Below are 14,245 nucleotides of genomic sequence, written 5' to 3' on the forward strand. Positions count from 1 at the left end.
CATTATTTTGCACATGTATGCATGGAATCTGTGACGCCTCAGGCCGAGTTCATTCCAAACCAGGAGTGGTCATCTTGGGAACCGCAGTGGAGGTGTACTGAAAATAGACTTCTTATACATTGAGTCCCTGTGTGAGAACAGTGGTCATTGAAGCTAGAGGGGAACAACGACTCCGGCGGGTGGTACAGAGCAATCAACGTGCCACTGTGGAGCAGCTAACATATATAATGAACTCCTTCCATCATTGAGCAGGGGGTGGTTATTGCCACTATTAGGTAGGTGGTCATAATAATGTGTTACATAAATACATATATGGACAAAATTATTGGCACTACAGAGACCACGTAAAGTTACAGAGCGGGGTCAGGGCCGAGTGCTGAGCTCAGAGCAGAGTGCAGAAAATTCTCCAACTGACTCAATAACTGCAAAGCTCCAGACCTGCTGCTGCTGGTAGAGCTTAGAGCAAAGGGGGACCAGGTCCATATTATTGCCTATGGGTTTAGAACGGGACGTCCTAAAAGCTCCTGTAGGTGTAATGTGGAGGTGTCCCAATACTTTTGTGTATATATATATATATATATATATATATATATATATATATATATATATAGATAGATAGATAGATACACCTATATGCATACCTATATACCTATAAGTATACACTACATGGACAAAAGTATTGGGACACCTACACATTACACCTACAGTAGCTTTTATGAAATATAGTGTATACATTTCTCATATATATATATATCTATATATATATATATATATAGCAACCATCTTACAACTCCATAGCAACCATGATACATATTTTTATACACACACACTAGTGTGTCTCAGCTGAGTTGGATGCATGCATGCCTATATGCATACCTATATACCTATATGTATACTCTGTGGACATATGGACAAAAGTATTCGGACACCTACTCATTACACCTACAGGAGCTTTATGTATAGCAACCATCTCACAACACCATAGCAACCATGATACATATTTTTATACACACACACGCATGCTAGTGTGTCTCAGCTGAGCTGGATGCATGCTAATGTGTGAACTGAACTGCTCTGAGCTGCATGTTTGGGCCCAGGCTGATGGCACACAAGGGTTAAAACGCTGAAAAAACACTGCTGTGTCTCGGGGCTGGATGTAGATGAAAGGATCCCTCTGGAGCGTGTGTTACCTGTTTTTGTGCAGTGTGAGGAGTGTGCAGAGTGTGTGAGCTTGTCTCTCATCAGGTCACATGCTGTTGGCTGGTGCTGACGGCTGTCTGTTTGGATCTCTCCTGCTCTCGCTGGTCTCTCTGAGTTAAACAGCGGACGCAGCCCTCCTGCCTCTGCAGTGGTTAAAAATACCAGCGCTGTCATAGCCTCTCCTTATTCACAAACTTACAACAACTCGCTGAATTATAAGCAGGTGCTTGTACTGTAGGTGTGTTTGTAGGTCTTTGTGGGGACTCAGTGTCCCTGCAATGCTGGAAACATGAACATAGATGTCCTCTACATGATAGAAAGGCCTTTTCTCCACAACCTGCAGATTTAATTAGAATACTAGAAGAAGTTGAAGCTAACCTTGCGGCAGTTAAAGCTTAATTGTGTGTGTGAGTGTGTTTTTCTGTGTGTGTGTGTGTGTGTGTGTGTGTGTGTGGTTATGTTTACGGCTTGGTTTGGAGGAGCCCAGCAGCATTTAATCACACTCAAACAGAAGACCATGGAAACATCACGGAATGCAAAGATTATTTCTAGCACATACATACTGGTTCTGAGATCTGATTGGCTGGGCCACATCAAAGTCATTGTAACATATTCAGTATAAACAAGTTTGATCATACACATCAACAAATATATGTATTTATGCTAATTTATTAAAAATTGTATCTATACTTGCACTAATCCAAAGCCCTAATGTTGCCTCATTATTGGTTGTCTAAACAGTATTGTTGTTATTATTGTTATTGTAATAATAATAATAATAATAATAATAATAATAATAATAATAATAATGATAGTTGTTGTTGTTGGTAGTAGTAGTAGTAGTCTGTAATTATTGTTAACAACAACAACAACAACAACAACTATTATTATTATTATTATTATTATTATTATTATTATTAGTAGTAGTAGTAGTAGTAGTAGTAGTAGTGGTAGTAGTAGTAGTAATAGTAGTAATAGTAGCAGTAGTAGTAGTAGTAGTGGTAGTAGTAGTAGTAGTAGTATTTAATTATTATTAGTATAATTACAACAACAATAATAGATTTGTGGTGTATTTTATCACATTGTATTCAAAGGTATTAAAATTGTAATTGTTCTCATTCTAATTTTAGTTTAAACACAGTTAGAAGAACTCTTAAAAATAAATGATGCTGCAAAGCGTTTTACTTTTGGTTCCCAACAGAGCCATATTTGTACTAGAGATGTGTGTGTGTGTGTGTGTGTGTGTGTGTATGTGAACAGCCTTCTAGAGCTTTATTTGATGTAGTTTCTTTACCAATTTAAAGATTCATCACAGTCATACATCTCTATTATAAACAGGGCTCTTCATAGAACCAAATGTGGTTCTTGATTCTGTGGAATCACTCAAAGAACCCTGTAGTGTAGAAAAACACCGTTCCACCAGCAGCTCACCTGATTTACTGTAATGAAGCCCTGTTAGGATAAACTAGGTTTTAGATGGAAACTGGGAAAACTGGCCTTCCTCCAGGTTATTGTTGAAGAAAACACATAGATCTGAACACATATCACATATCAGGCACATTTTCTTACTATTCTCAATGAAAAAGAAAAAAAAAACTATAAGAAGAACTTCCTGATCTGGGATGTTTGCTTATACCCTATCACAGTGCATCCAACACTAAAGGCAGCTTCTTTATAAGACTGAATCAGGGTCTGTGGTGCTTCTGGGTGGATATTTCATATTCAGTCAGTGATAGAAATGAACAAAACATAACCAACATTTTGTTCAGTTCACTGCCAGACACAGTAGGTGGCGCTAGTACCTACTGGTACTGCTAGCTAGTACCTACCTATATACTCCATATGTGGGAGTATACTGCTGAAAATGGGTACCGCTTGGTTTGCCGGGATCAGGTTATTGGCTATTGTGCAGAAAGTCAAACCCTAGGTTTGCAAATATCAACAATAGTGATGGGAGGAGCATGTATTCTGTTAAAATGAGAATATTTGATCTTATTTATATTATTTTAATCTTTTATTTTATTATTTATTTACAGAAAATCACAAAACATTTTCTTGTTGTTACAGTCTCTTGTGTAAATAACTGGAACAGGACTCAGTCCAGTGCTAACAGCATTATCTACCCATTATCTGCTCAGTGCATCCAACAAAAAGCCCAGTGGGCCTTTTTAGGTGTTTATTTGATGAGGATTAGCTTTTGTTTTAGCCATTGGCATTCTCATGGGGGTTAAAAAGGTCACTCTGATAGCAAGTTTACTGCCCCCTTTCAAATTTAGAAGTAATTCCTTGTTGAATCAACCAGACAAAGACATGATTGTAAGTCTATTGTTACTGCTCAGTGCAGCCAACAACAAAGGTAGCAATAGAAACATAGCAGCTCACAGGAAGCCCCGATTCCACATGCTGATCCTGGGGATGAGCTTTAATCACTTAAAAGGGACAAACACCAAGACAATCAATGAATTGCTGGTGACCACTTTGTCTTTTCTCATTTCCTGAAAATACTGAATGTTTTTTTCTGGGGATAGCAAAAAAAAAAGTAGCACACAGGAAGTGATGTAAGAGTTGTAGTTTTTCCTCCAAAGCTGGGTCTACATGATAATTGGAGGTGCCCAAACTGCTCACCAGGTGATCCAGGATGGTTTTGCATGTGTGGTAGTATATTTTAATAATATATTAATAGTATATAATAATAATAATAATAATAATAATACATCTAAAGAAGTGTGTACAAGGCTAAAATGAGGTGGTTTTGCCTAGTAACCAGTGTGAACCACTGGGAAGCTAAAAGTAGGTGGACTTGTTGGCGTATCTATAGCGTTTAAGGTTGTTATCTCCTTGCCACCTTAAGAGGTTCCTCCACAGTTTCCAATTGAAGAGAACCCCTAAAGGTTCCTCAGTGATCTCAAACTCACAGCAATGTACAGCAGTACAGCCTGTTTGATTACACACATTTAGTTTTTACTCTGTCACTCTGTCAGTAGATCATAGAAATACAGTTACTCCCATCTTATTACACATCTATAACCACATAAGAGAGACGATGTCATGTAGTAACTTGTGTAATTACATGAGTCAAAACTGTTGAAGTTGAAGTGCATGTGTGTAATTACACAAGCTGGACTACTGTGGTCCATCTGTTACAGTGAGTCACAGTGTATGTACATGGGTTATTAATGTTTAATTACACTGTTTATTAATAATACAAAGTCTCTTCATACAACGTTGAACCTTTATTTTGATGCTGGGCTCCCCCTAGAGTTCGGGAGTGTGATTCACCTTTACTCCATTGCAGTAAATACAGATCTCGCTTTAAGCGTCCCACTCATGTACACATGCATTTCTGGACAAGCTGAGAGCTCCAGAAGCTTGATCTGAAGGTAGAGAAGCATGTGGGCTGTAGAGGCGGTAGAGTAATACTACAGGATTTTACACTAATATGACTCTATGGGTTACGCAGCGTTATACTGACAGTGCTGGAGAGAGGTTCTCCTCTTGCAGCTCCACCACCAAAGCTCCATATAGCGCAGTAGCAGCAGCGTTACGGCCCAGAGTGGGAATGACGGAGACGCCGTTCTCCCTGTTACAGTGAGTGGAGCATCAACATGATCCTGAAGTTGCTGATTTAAGGTTTAACTGCTACATTATGTTGATTAGAAGCTATTCACTTTTACCTGTATATTCTTTAACATCGACGTACAGCGAATGTTTTAACCTCAGTTAGACAACAGACAGTCATCAATATCTGACATTTGGTGGTTTGTTGTTCTGTGTGTGTGTGTGTGTGTGTGTGTGATTGAGAGAGAGAGAGAGAGAGAGAGAGTGCATCTGTTAATCTGTCTCTTATCTTCCTTATCTGTCCATCCGTCTGTATTTGTCTAATGAATCGAATTTTGTGCCTCACTGTCTCCTGTGTGTGTGTGTGTGTGTGTATGTGTTTTCCAAAAAGAGAGTCTGTGTGATGTATGCATCTGTGCTTGTGCATATGAATAATAATAAAAATAATGATACATGTCCCAGTTTACGGTCATATGAGCTTTTTTTTGCATGTATTAATCTATGTGAGTGTGTGTGTGTGTGTGTGTGTGTGTGTGTGTGAGAGAGAGAGAGAGAGAGAGAGAGAGAGAGAGAGAGAGAGACTCAGGTGGCTCTCAGGTGGACTTCATTGAGGTCACAGGCTTTGCCTGAATGACTCTAGTTTCACCAAGTCCACTTTCCACATACACACACACACTCCCTTCTCAGAGAGAGAGAGAGAGAGAGAGAGAGAGAGAGAGAGAGAGAGAGAGAGAGAGAGAGAGAGAGAAATAGGAGAGACAGAAAGAAAGAGAAAGAGTCTGAGGTAGTGGAAATAGAAAGAAAGAAAGAGAGAGAGAGAGAGAGAGAGAGAGAGAAAGAGAGAGAGAGAGAGAGAGAGAGAGCAGAAATCGGAGAGGCAAAGAGAGTGAGTGCAAATATTAAGGGGGAGAGAGAGAGAGGAAGAAAGAAGGGGGGGGGGGGGGGGTCAAGGGGAAAATCTTCCACCTCTGTGATTTGAGAACACACACCATCATTCTTATTTTTGGGAGGTTTGTGGGACTGGATGCTCGAGCACAACCAGCAATGAGCCTGACCAAGAGCAAGAGAGCAAGCGAGAGAGAGAGAGAGAGAGAGAGAGAGAGAGAGAGAGAGAAAGAGAGAGAGAGAGAGAGAGAGAGAGAGAGAGAGAGAGAGAGAGAGAGAGAGAGAAGCAATAAATGCGTGCCATTATTGGTCCGGTTCCTCTGCAGTGAGGACTCCACACAGATCTGATCGCTTCCTTTAAATCAGCTCTGCATTTTCAGCCCCAGAGCCAGACGCTTACACTGCAATAGCACCCCCATGTGGTGGGCAGAGCACCAGAAAGCCACGCTCCAGTAAAAATGCTGTCACTGCAGTGACATTTCTAGTGGAAGGCAAAGTACTGACTGTAAACCAAAGCCTATAGAGCTGCAGTGGAACCAGTAGAGCTAGGACTGTAAAATCAAAACAAACGACAATGACGACAACAACAACAACAACAACAACAACAACAGATTGCATTTAATGAAAAAGCTGCTGATCTGCTCAGTAAATCACTGATATTATAATAAACACTAATAATAACACTCCTACAGAAAGTGGTGGTGGTTCTCTATCACTGTGTTCATCATTAGAACATCTCCAAAGTTCTCCTCTCTCATGGAGTCTAGTATTATTTAGAGTTCTCCTCAGATCAACGCCTGGTTTGGTGGTAAATCAGGGCTTAATGATGGTAAATCAGGTGAGCTGCTGCTGCTGCTGCTGATGGAGTTGAACACATCCTCCACGCTGTGCTGGCTGGACTGGGGGGCGTCCAGGAGAACCCTGAAGGAACCGAGCTCTGTTCTTCAGACTAGCTCACAGACAAGATATCACTACTTTCTTTCTTCAGAATGAGAAGCTCTTGTTTCTCCTGTTTACTGGATTTATGTTCACCTGCATCTGTTCAATCAGTGATAACATTCACACCCTGTTGACAAGGGCCACACTGTGATGGCTAGATGACTGGGTCAGAGCAGGTCTTGTGGGGTGTTCCTGGTATGCAGTGGTCAGTTCCTACCAAAAGTGCTCCAAGAAAGGACAACCAGTGAACCGGCGACAGGGTCATGGGCACCTGAGGCCCCACCCACCTCACAACATACAGCTGGATCTGCTGCTAATGTCTTGGTGCCAGACACCATGGGACGTCTTCAGAGGTCTTGTGGAGTCCATGCCTCAAATGTATATATATAGTTAGAGGTTCCTCACACCATTCTTAATGGAACCATTAATGGTTCTTCTAGAGCATTTCTCATAGAACCCTTCGAAGCACCTTTATTTACAATGCTGATCCCGCACTGCTCCTCTGAATTTTACCATTAAGATACTCAAGACCCCTGGTGACTCAGAGGCCCTGAGTGACCCTGACTGCAAGCAGTAGATCAGGCCTCTGGTTAGTGTGTGTGTGTGTGTGTGTGTAGGGAACATACACACTGTAGTATTAACTACTGTCATGTAGTAGGATGGAAAGGGGAGCACAAAGATATATAAGATACATGGTAATGTGTGTGTGTGTGTGTGTGTGTGTGTATGTGTGTGTGTGAACTCTCATGCTCTGGAGCACATGTCTTTGATCCTTGGCACGAGCGTGTCTCGTGCTGGAGGCGGTGGAGGTTAAAGAGCATCTCATACTGGAGCAGCATGCAGATACACACACACACACACACACACACACACACACTGAGAAGAGCCCTGATGTACCGCCTGCAGCTCTTCCTCATTTAGAAAGACAAAACATTTATAAAAGCATTTAATTAAGGATCAAAACTGTTAAATAAAGACATCTAAACGACACCTCAGTTTATTTACACTGAAAACTAAAACCAACCCAGTAAACAAGCATTACATTTATTCACTCTAGACGAAACCAGTTCACCTCTTATCATACCAGAGAGCACAGTTCCTCCACTGCTTCACAGCTCAATGCTGGGGGGCTTTATACCCCTCTAGCCCATGCCTGGCATTAGGCAACATAGTGCCAATAGGTTCATGTATATCTGCTCCAGAGAGTCCTATTCTATTGGCAGTACTTCTCTACAGGGACTAGACAAGCTGAGTGTGTGTGTGCATGTGCATCTGTGTCAGCAATGAGTGCAACTTAAACCAGCTGAATGCATTCATTAGAAGGGGTGTCCACAAACTTTTGCACTGTGCGTGTATGTTGAGTGGTGGGAGGGTATAACCTCGGTCACATACACTAGGGGGTGGAGCGGATTATGAAAAGCATTGCTAATGGAAAGATTAAAGGTGTCTGGTGCTTCTTCTAGAAGAACAACAGACTGGTAGAAGAAGGTAATTATGAAGATAAATGCATGCCATGTGAGACCAGGAATATTAAGCTAGGTACTGCATCATGACATGTTGCTACACAAGGTCAGGAGCCTGCAAACATCACTGTGAAGAAGTTTTAGGCCCCTAATCCCATTATTCTAACCCCTGTCTCTCTCAGCAGTGAGAGGGTGTCTACTGTAGAAGCTCCAGATCTCATCAGAACAGATGCAGCTCAACATAAATCCAGTAAAAATGAGAAACAAGAGCTTCTCATTCTGAAGAAAGAAAGTTGTGAGATCTTCTCGGTGAGCTAGTCTGAAGAACAGAGCTTGGTTCCTCCAGGTTTCTCCTGGACGCCCCCCAGTCCAGCCAGCACAGCGTGGAGGATGTGTTCAACTCCATCAGCAGCAGCAGCAGCAGCTCACCTGATTTACCATCATTAAGCCCTGATTTACCACCAAACCAGGTGTTGATCTGAGGAGAACTCTAAATAATACTAGACTCCATGAGAGAGGAGAACTTTGGAGATGTTCTAATGATGAACACAGTGATGGAGAACCACCTCCACTTTCTGTAGGACTGTTATTATTAGTGTTTAATCTAATATCAGTGTTTTTAAGCACTGATTTAAGCGCTGATTTACTAAACCAGGTGTTGGTCGAGTTGGTCTAGGTTCTTTGAACAGTTTCTTCACATTTGCTGATCATTTAATTTTTTTTTTGGCAAAGAACCATCTATTGGAAAGTTAATTAGAGAGCCAACAGTGTTCGGCATCTCTCCAAAGACCATTAAAGTTGGCTCTTATCATCGCTGCATACTTAGATTGTACTGTGCCTTTCTCTTAAGTGCCATTGGGTAAAAGCAGTGGTGTAAAATATTGCACACGTATTTAATTACTGTTTATAAGTTTGAATTACATTTCATAGAGAACATATATTAACATATATATTTATATATAAATATATTCTCTCTCTCTCATATATATATATATATATATATGCCTCTGGCTATATATATTTAGCTATATATATTTAATAATAATTAAAAAATTATAAGTTTTAGTTATTATTTATTCTTTTGTTTGTCAAGTTTTTCTCTTTCAATTTGATACTGCCAAATAAAAATAACCCACCCATTCATAGCTGCCCCTAGCACTAGCAATGCTCCCAGCACTAAAAGGGTAAGGCCTTAACACATCTCCCCCAATACATGCAAAGCCAGCCACCACCTCTTTTCAAACTGCCCCCAAAATGCTCTGAGGAAATCGCTGTGTCCCCAGCACTGCCATACCAACTAACAGATGCCTGTGCTGGCCAACATAACTAAAAACTGATGAGGGGAGAGAGCACGGCCAATTGTGCTCTGTCGGACTCTGCCGGATGCTGATGGCAAAGTGGCACCAAATAAAGTGTTACCATGTGGAGAATCCTTGCCGAGTTGGAATGGCCATGAAAAAGACCAGGCCTGTTAATTAAATTGCTCTGATTCCCTCGCTCAGACCTTTAAACACATATTTTCTGCATACTTCTGATAGAATTGAGGTCTGGACTTTGGGAAGGCCATTCCAAATGAGTAGTCCTCTTTCTTTGTTAGTTTATCCACTTCCTGCAGTCATTCTCCAGAGCATGATGCTACCGCCACCATTCTTAACAGCTGGTACAGTGTCCTTATTGTGGCAAATCAACTCAATCTTTGTCTCATTGACCTCTGACCTCTGAGCTTTTTCTCTTCTTCTAAATAATCTATTTTATCTTCTACGATTACACTATATGTCCAAAAGTTTGTAGACATCCCCTCCTCCAGAGTTGCTGTACTACTACAAGGGTAATAATATGAAGTTCATGTTTTCTTTGCTGCACTGACAGCCTACGCTACTCTTCACACTTCACTCTTCAGGCTTTACACTAGATTTTGGAACATTGCTCTAAGGATTTGATGGCATTCAGCCAGGAGAGCATTAGTGAGGTCAGGTGCTGTTAATGCACGATTACTTGCAGATCTAAAATACCCCTCTAACTTATCTTAGAGGTACTGGCTGGAGATTCATCACTCTGTAGAAGTCAGTTCCACTGCTGCAATGCCCAGTGCTGTGGGGGCTACCAGATAGCAATGGGTATAATGACTTTAGACTCAGGTGTGGCTACTCCAGAGCTTCCTTTTATATTGGCAAAGCTTTTACATGGTGGTTAAACAAGACTGTATCGGCATTGGGTGCACCGTAAACTAGTTGAAGTACATTTACATTTACATAATTTAGGGGTAGTGTGTAAATTATGCAGCTTGCAATAAATATTGAGTCCAGTGAGGTAGTAAAGTTATTTGTGCAAAATGCTTCCCATAGTGTGAGTGTGTGTGTGTGTGTGTGTGTGTGGAACAGAAAAAAAACATCAGTTCAGTCTCTGGAGTTGAGAAGTCTGATGGCTTGGGGGAAGAAGCTATTGCAGAGTCTGGCCGTGTTGGATCGGATGCTGCGGTACCTTTTCCTGATGGCAGGAGGGCGAGCGGTCTGTGTGAAGGGTGGGTGGAGTCATCCACAATGCTGGTTTCTTTGCGGATGCAGCGGGCAGTGTAAGTGTCCATGACGGAGGTGAGAGACACTGATGATCCTCTCAGCTGTCCTCACCAGCACACATACAGCACCATGGAAAATTAAGCCTCCAAGACTGTAAGAGGCGGGACCTTTCCTGGGATTTCACTGTTCCTTAGTGTGTGCAAAAGGCTACTAAGAAAGAGTTTTAATAGGATAGTGTGCCCGAGGACCTGCCCTACCTCTGTTTCAGTCTAGGCTTAGAAACACAGCTATTGTGCATCTTACACTATTTACTATTTAGGCAGTTTTCACATGATTCCTATCCACCTCCAGCCTGTGTTCTACTTCACAACACACAATAATGTAATAATCTGCACTCTACAACCTTGGCATACCTGGCTCAGGTGTGTTTAGAGTGTGGACCGATGATGTGGAACTTTATTAAGCTCTTGTGCAGAGGAGAAATGCACCACTGGAAACCTCTTCCTATCTACTGCTTGTTTATTCTTGCAACTCATCTGAACATAATCCCTCAAGCAATCGCTTGTTATTTTTGAAAGTGTCTATAATCTGATTACTGTCTTCTTTCTTTTGTGCTCTTGCTCTGTAATGGATTCTAGCTCCTTATTCACTTTGCATTTTAAACATGGAGAACTGTAATTCCACCAATAACAGCCAGAGCATCAGGTCTGTTTTAGGGCCGCGGTATGCTTGCTGTTACCCACCTCGTATGCACACTGATCAGCCGTAACATTGAAACCACCTACTTAATATTGCATAGGCGCTCCTCATGCCACCAAAACAGCTCTGACCATCAAGGTATGGACTCCACAGGACCTGTAAAGCTGTCCTGTAGTATCTGAACACCTTCAGATATTAGCAGCAGATCCTTAAAATCCTGTAAATTGTGAGGTGGGGCCTCCATGAACATCAGTAAGCCTTGGGCACCGATGACCCTGTTGCTGGTCCACTGGTTGTCCTTCCCTGGAGCACTTTTCGTTCGTAATGATCACTGCATAACAGAAACTTCCCTGCAAGACCTGTCAGATGTTTTGGAGACCCAGTCGTCAAGAACGTCGCAGTTTGGTCCTTACGCTCATTATTCTCTGCTTCCAACACATTGCATTCAAGAACTGACTGCTCACTCTCTGCATAATTTATCCACGGCTTGATAGGAGCCACTGGAACCAGATATTCAATATTGTTCATTCATTCATTCTGGTTTTAATGTTATGGCTGATTGGTGCATTATACACAGCAGCTACAGTATTAACATTCATAAATATCACTGGCATCGTTATTTAGAAACAACTGAATGTATAACTAAAATGAGCCAGTTTGTTTAAATGTATTAACCCCTTCTGCTCCTTTTATTAAACCCTAAGAATTACTAATCAGTAACTACATGCAAATAAATAAGTTATAACAGTGGGGAAAAAAAGCCAGGAACCACCAGTGATTCAGGGGAGTTTAAAAGGACAAACTAAAACTGTTTATGTAAATAAATAAATATATATTTTTAATTTATATGGTTGACACACCAAATTTGTACCTTTTGTGCACAGGCCTTAAAATATATTGACTAATTAAATATCATAAACATCATTTCAATCATACATCACATCACATAACACCACATAATATCACTAGCATAACAAAACATTTTTTGTATTCATTTATTTATTATTATTTTATGTGCCAGTAATAATAATAATAATAATAATAATAATAATAATAATAATGCATATGTTTATTGTTGTATATTGTTGTAGTTATTGTCTAAAAATAGTAATGAATTACTTTATTTATTTTAATTTATGTATTTATTTATTTTATTTTTATTTATTTATTTTATTTATTAAATTGTATAATTTAATAAAAATGTAATACCAGATGCAGCAAAAAAAAGGTTTTCATATTACACTCTTAGCAAAAATGGTTCTTTATAGTACTGAAAAATGGATTCTTTGACTTGACAACAGTAAAACCCTGTTTTGATGCCATATATAACCATTTAAAAAAGGTTCTATAAAGATCCATCAAAAAGAAGATTCCCTTGCATTTAAAGAACTGTTTAACCAGTCAACAAAGCAGTTCAGCTTTTCCGATTCTTTGTGGCTCATGGTGCTATTTAAAACTATTGCCTTTACTTAAAAGCCTTTGAAGAATCCGTCTTTAGAACATTCATCGCTTCTTCTCTAAAATTACCATTTCAGAGATGCACGGTTTACTCATGGCAACGATTTCAGAACACAATACAGTACGGCGCAATATTGCTAGTTTGTCTGACAGCTCTTGCTATTGAATTGACAGTGGTGATTTGTATAGGAGTGTGAGCTCGACTAGACAGATCTACACTGATCTGAGATCCATTCAAGACGATCTTTCATCACAATATATCCTGTATGCAGGAGTGTATTCATTTCCCTGTTCTGACCCAGTCATGCTGAATGTATATTATCAGGCTCAGTGTATCTCAGAACCCTCCATTAAGCTCCATATTGATATCTAAAGGTTCCAAATAGTGCATTTAGCATTTTAAGCCTTGCTTCTATACTATCCGGTCACACAAACAGATGCTTTAAGTAAATACTATTGCTGATACAGATGTGCAAATGCACACACAAAATCTAGTCCCCATAGAGAAATATTGTCAATAGAATATGACTCTCTGGAGCAGATAAACATGAACCTATTGGCACCATGCTGCCTAATGCCAGGCGTGGGCTAGAGGGGTATAAAGCCCCCCAGCGTTCTCTGGAATCATGGTTGGTGCTCCATCCAGACTCTTATTGCTGAATGCAATCAAATCCACACAGCAATGTTCCTTCAAAATCTAGTAGAAAGTAGTTCACAGAATATTTTCCGTCATTCCAATCTCAGAAAAGATTAACACCTGAGGGTAATCTAACATTAGTGTAAGTATTTCACACCCTGTTCAGTAGGTGGTGAGTGTGTGTGTGTGTGTGTGTGTTTGTGTTTGTGTGTGTGAAATAAGTACATACTGGTCATAACCTATGTTATGACGTTTGATCATGCACCCGCGAGCATCTGATCAACCAGGAGGAAGGTCTGTGTTTAGGCTAAGCCTACAGCTATAGCAGGCCACAGGTGATCAGTGGTGGGAAAACATCATGTGTTTACATGAAAATAGCTGAATTTCTCTCCCTGCCTTTTTTAAAAATATGTATTAATCTGTATTGTCTTATTATAATTAAATATTTAAGTTCAAATCACAGAAAAAGATTCATTACAACCATCACATGGCTGTTACATGATCTGCTAATGAGAGTAAAGCTGGGACATAACAAAGGTGAGCTTTATTATATGACCGTGCTGATTGGTGACGGTTGTTTTACTAAATAATTAGACCTTTACATGACATACAGTGCCACATTTTTGGATTTCAACATCATTCATGATGTTTCAGTGCACTGTTGCATCCTTACAAATCAATATAAAAGCATCCGGCGATCTGAATGTGTGCCCAGTGCAATAAAGACAGCATGGAGCTTCTTATATCCAATGATATAAACTGTAATTCCACATGCTGATTCATTTTACCAAGCTTAATGTGGACATGCAGCTCACCCACTACTTTACAGGGCAGATTTGTTAGTGTTAAATAAGACAGAAGCAAAAAACGTTAATTCCTTATGTGTCATT

At 40.2% G+C, this 14,245-nt stretch overlaps 1 protein-coding gene across 1 annotated transcript in view; it reads left to right on the forward strand.

The window, feature by feature from the left end:
- Positions 1-14,245, forward strand: part of nphs1 (NPHS1 adhesion molecule, nephrin) — a 275,069-nt gene that overhangs the window by 176,653 nt on the left and 84,171 nt on the right. The gene's annotated exons all lie outside the window — the stretch shown is intronic.

This window comes from Salminus brasiliensis, chromosome 11, assembly GCF_030463535.1.
Source record: "Salminus brasiliensis chromosome 11, fSalBra1.hap2, whole genome shotgun sequence".
Classification (NCBI taxonomy): Eukaryota; Metazoa; Chordata; class Actinopteri; order Characiformes; family Bryconidae; genus Salminus; species Salminus brasiliensis.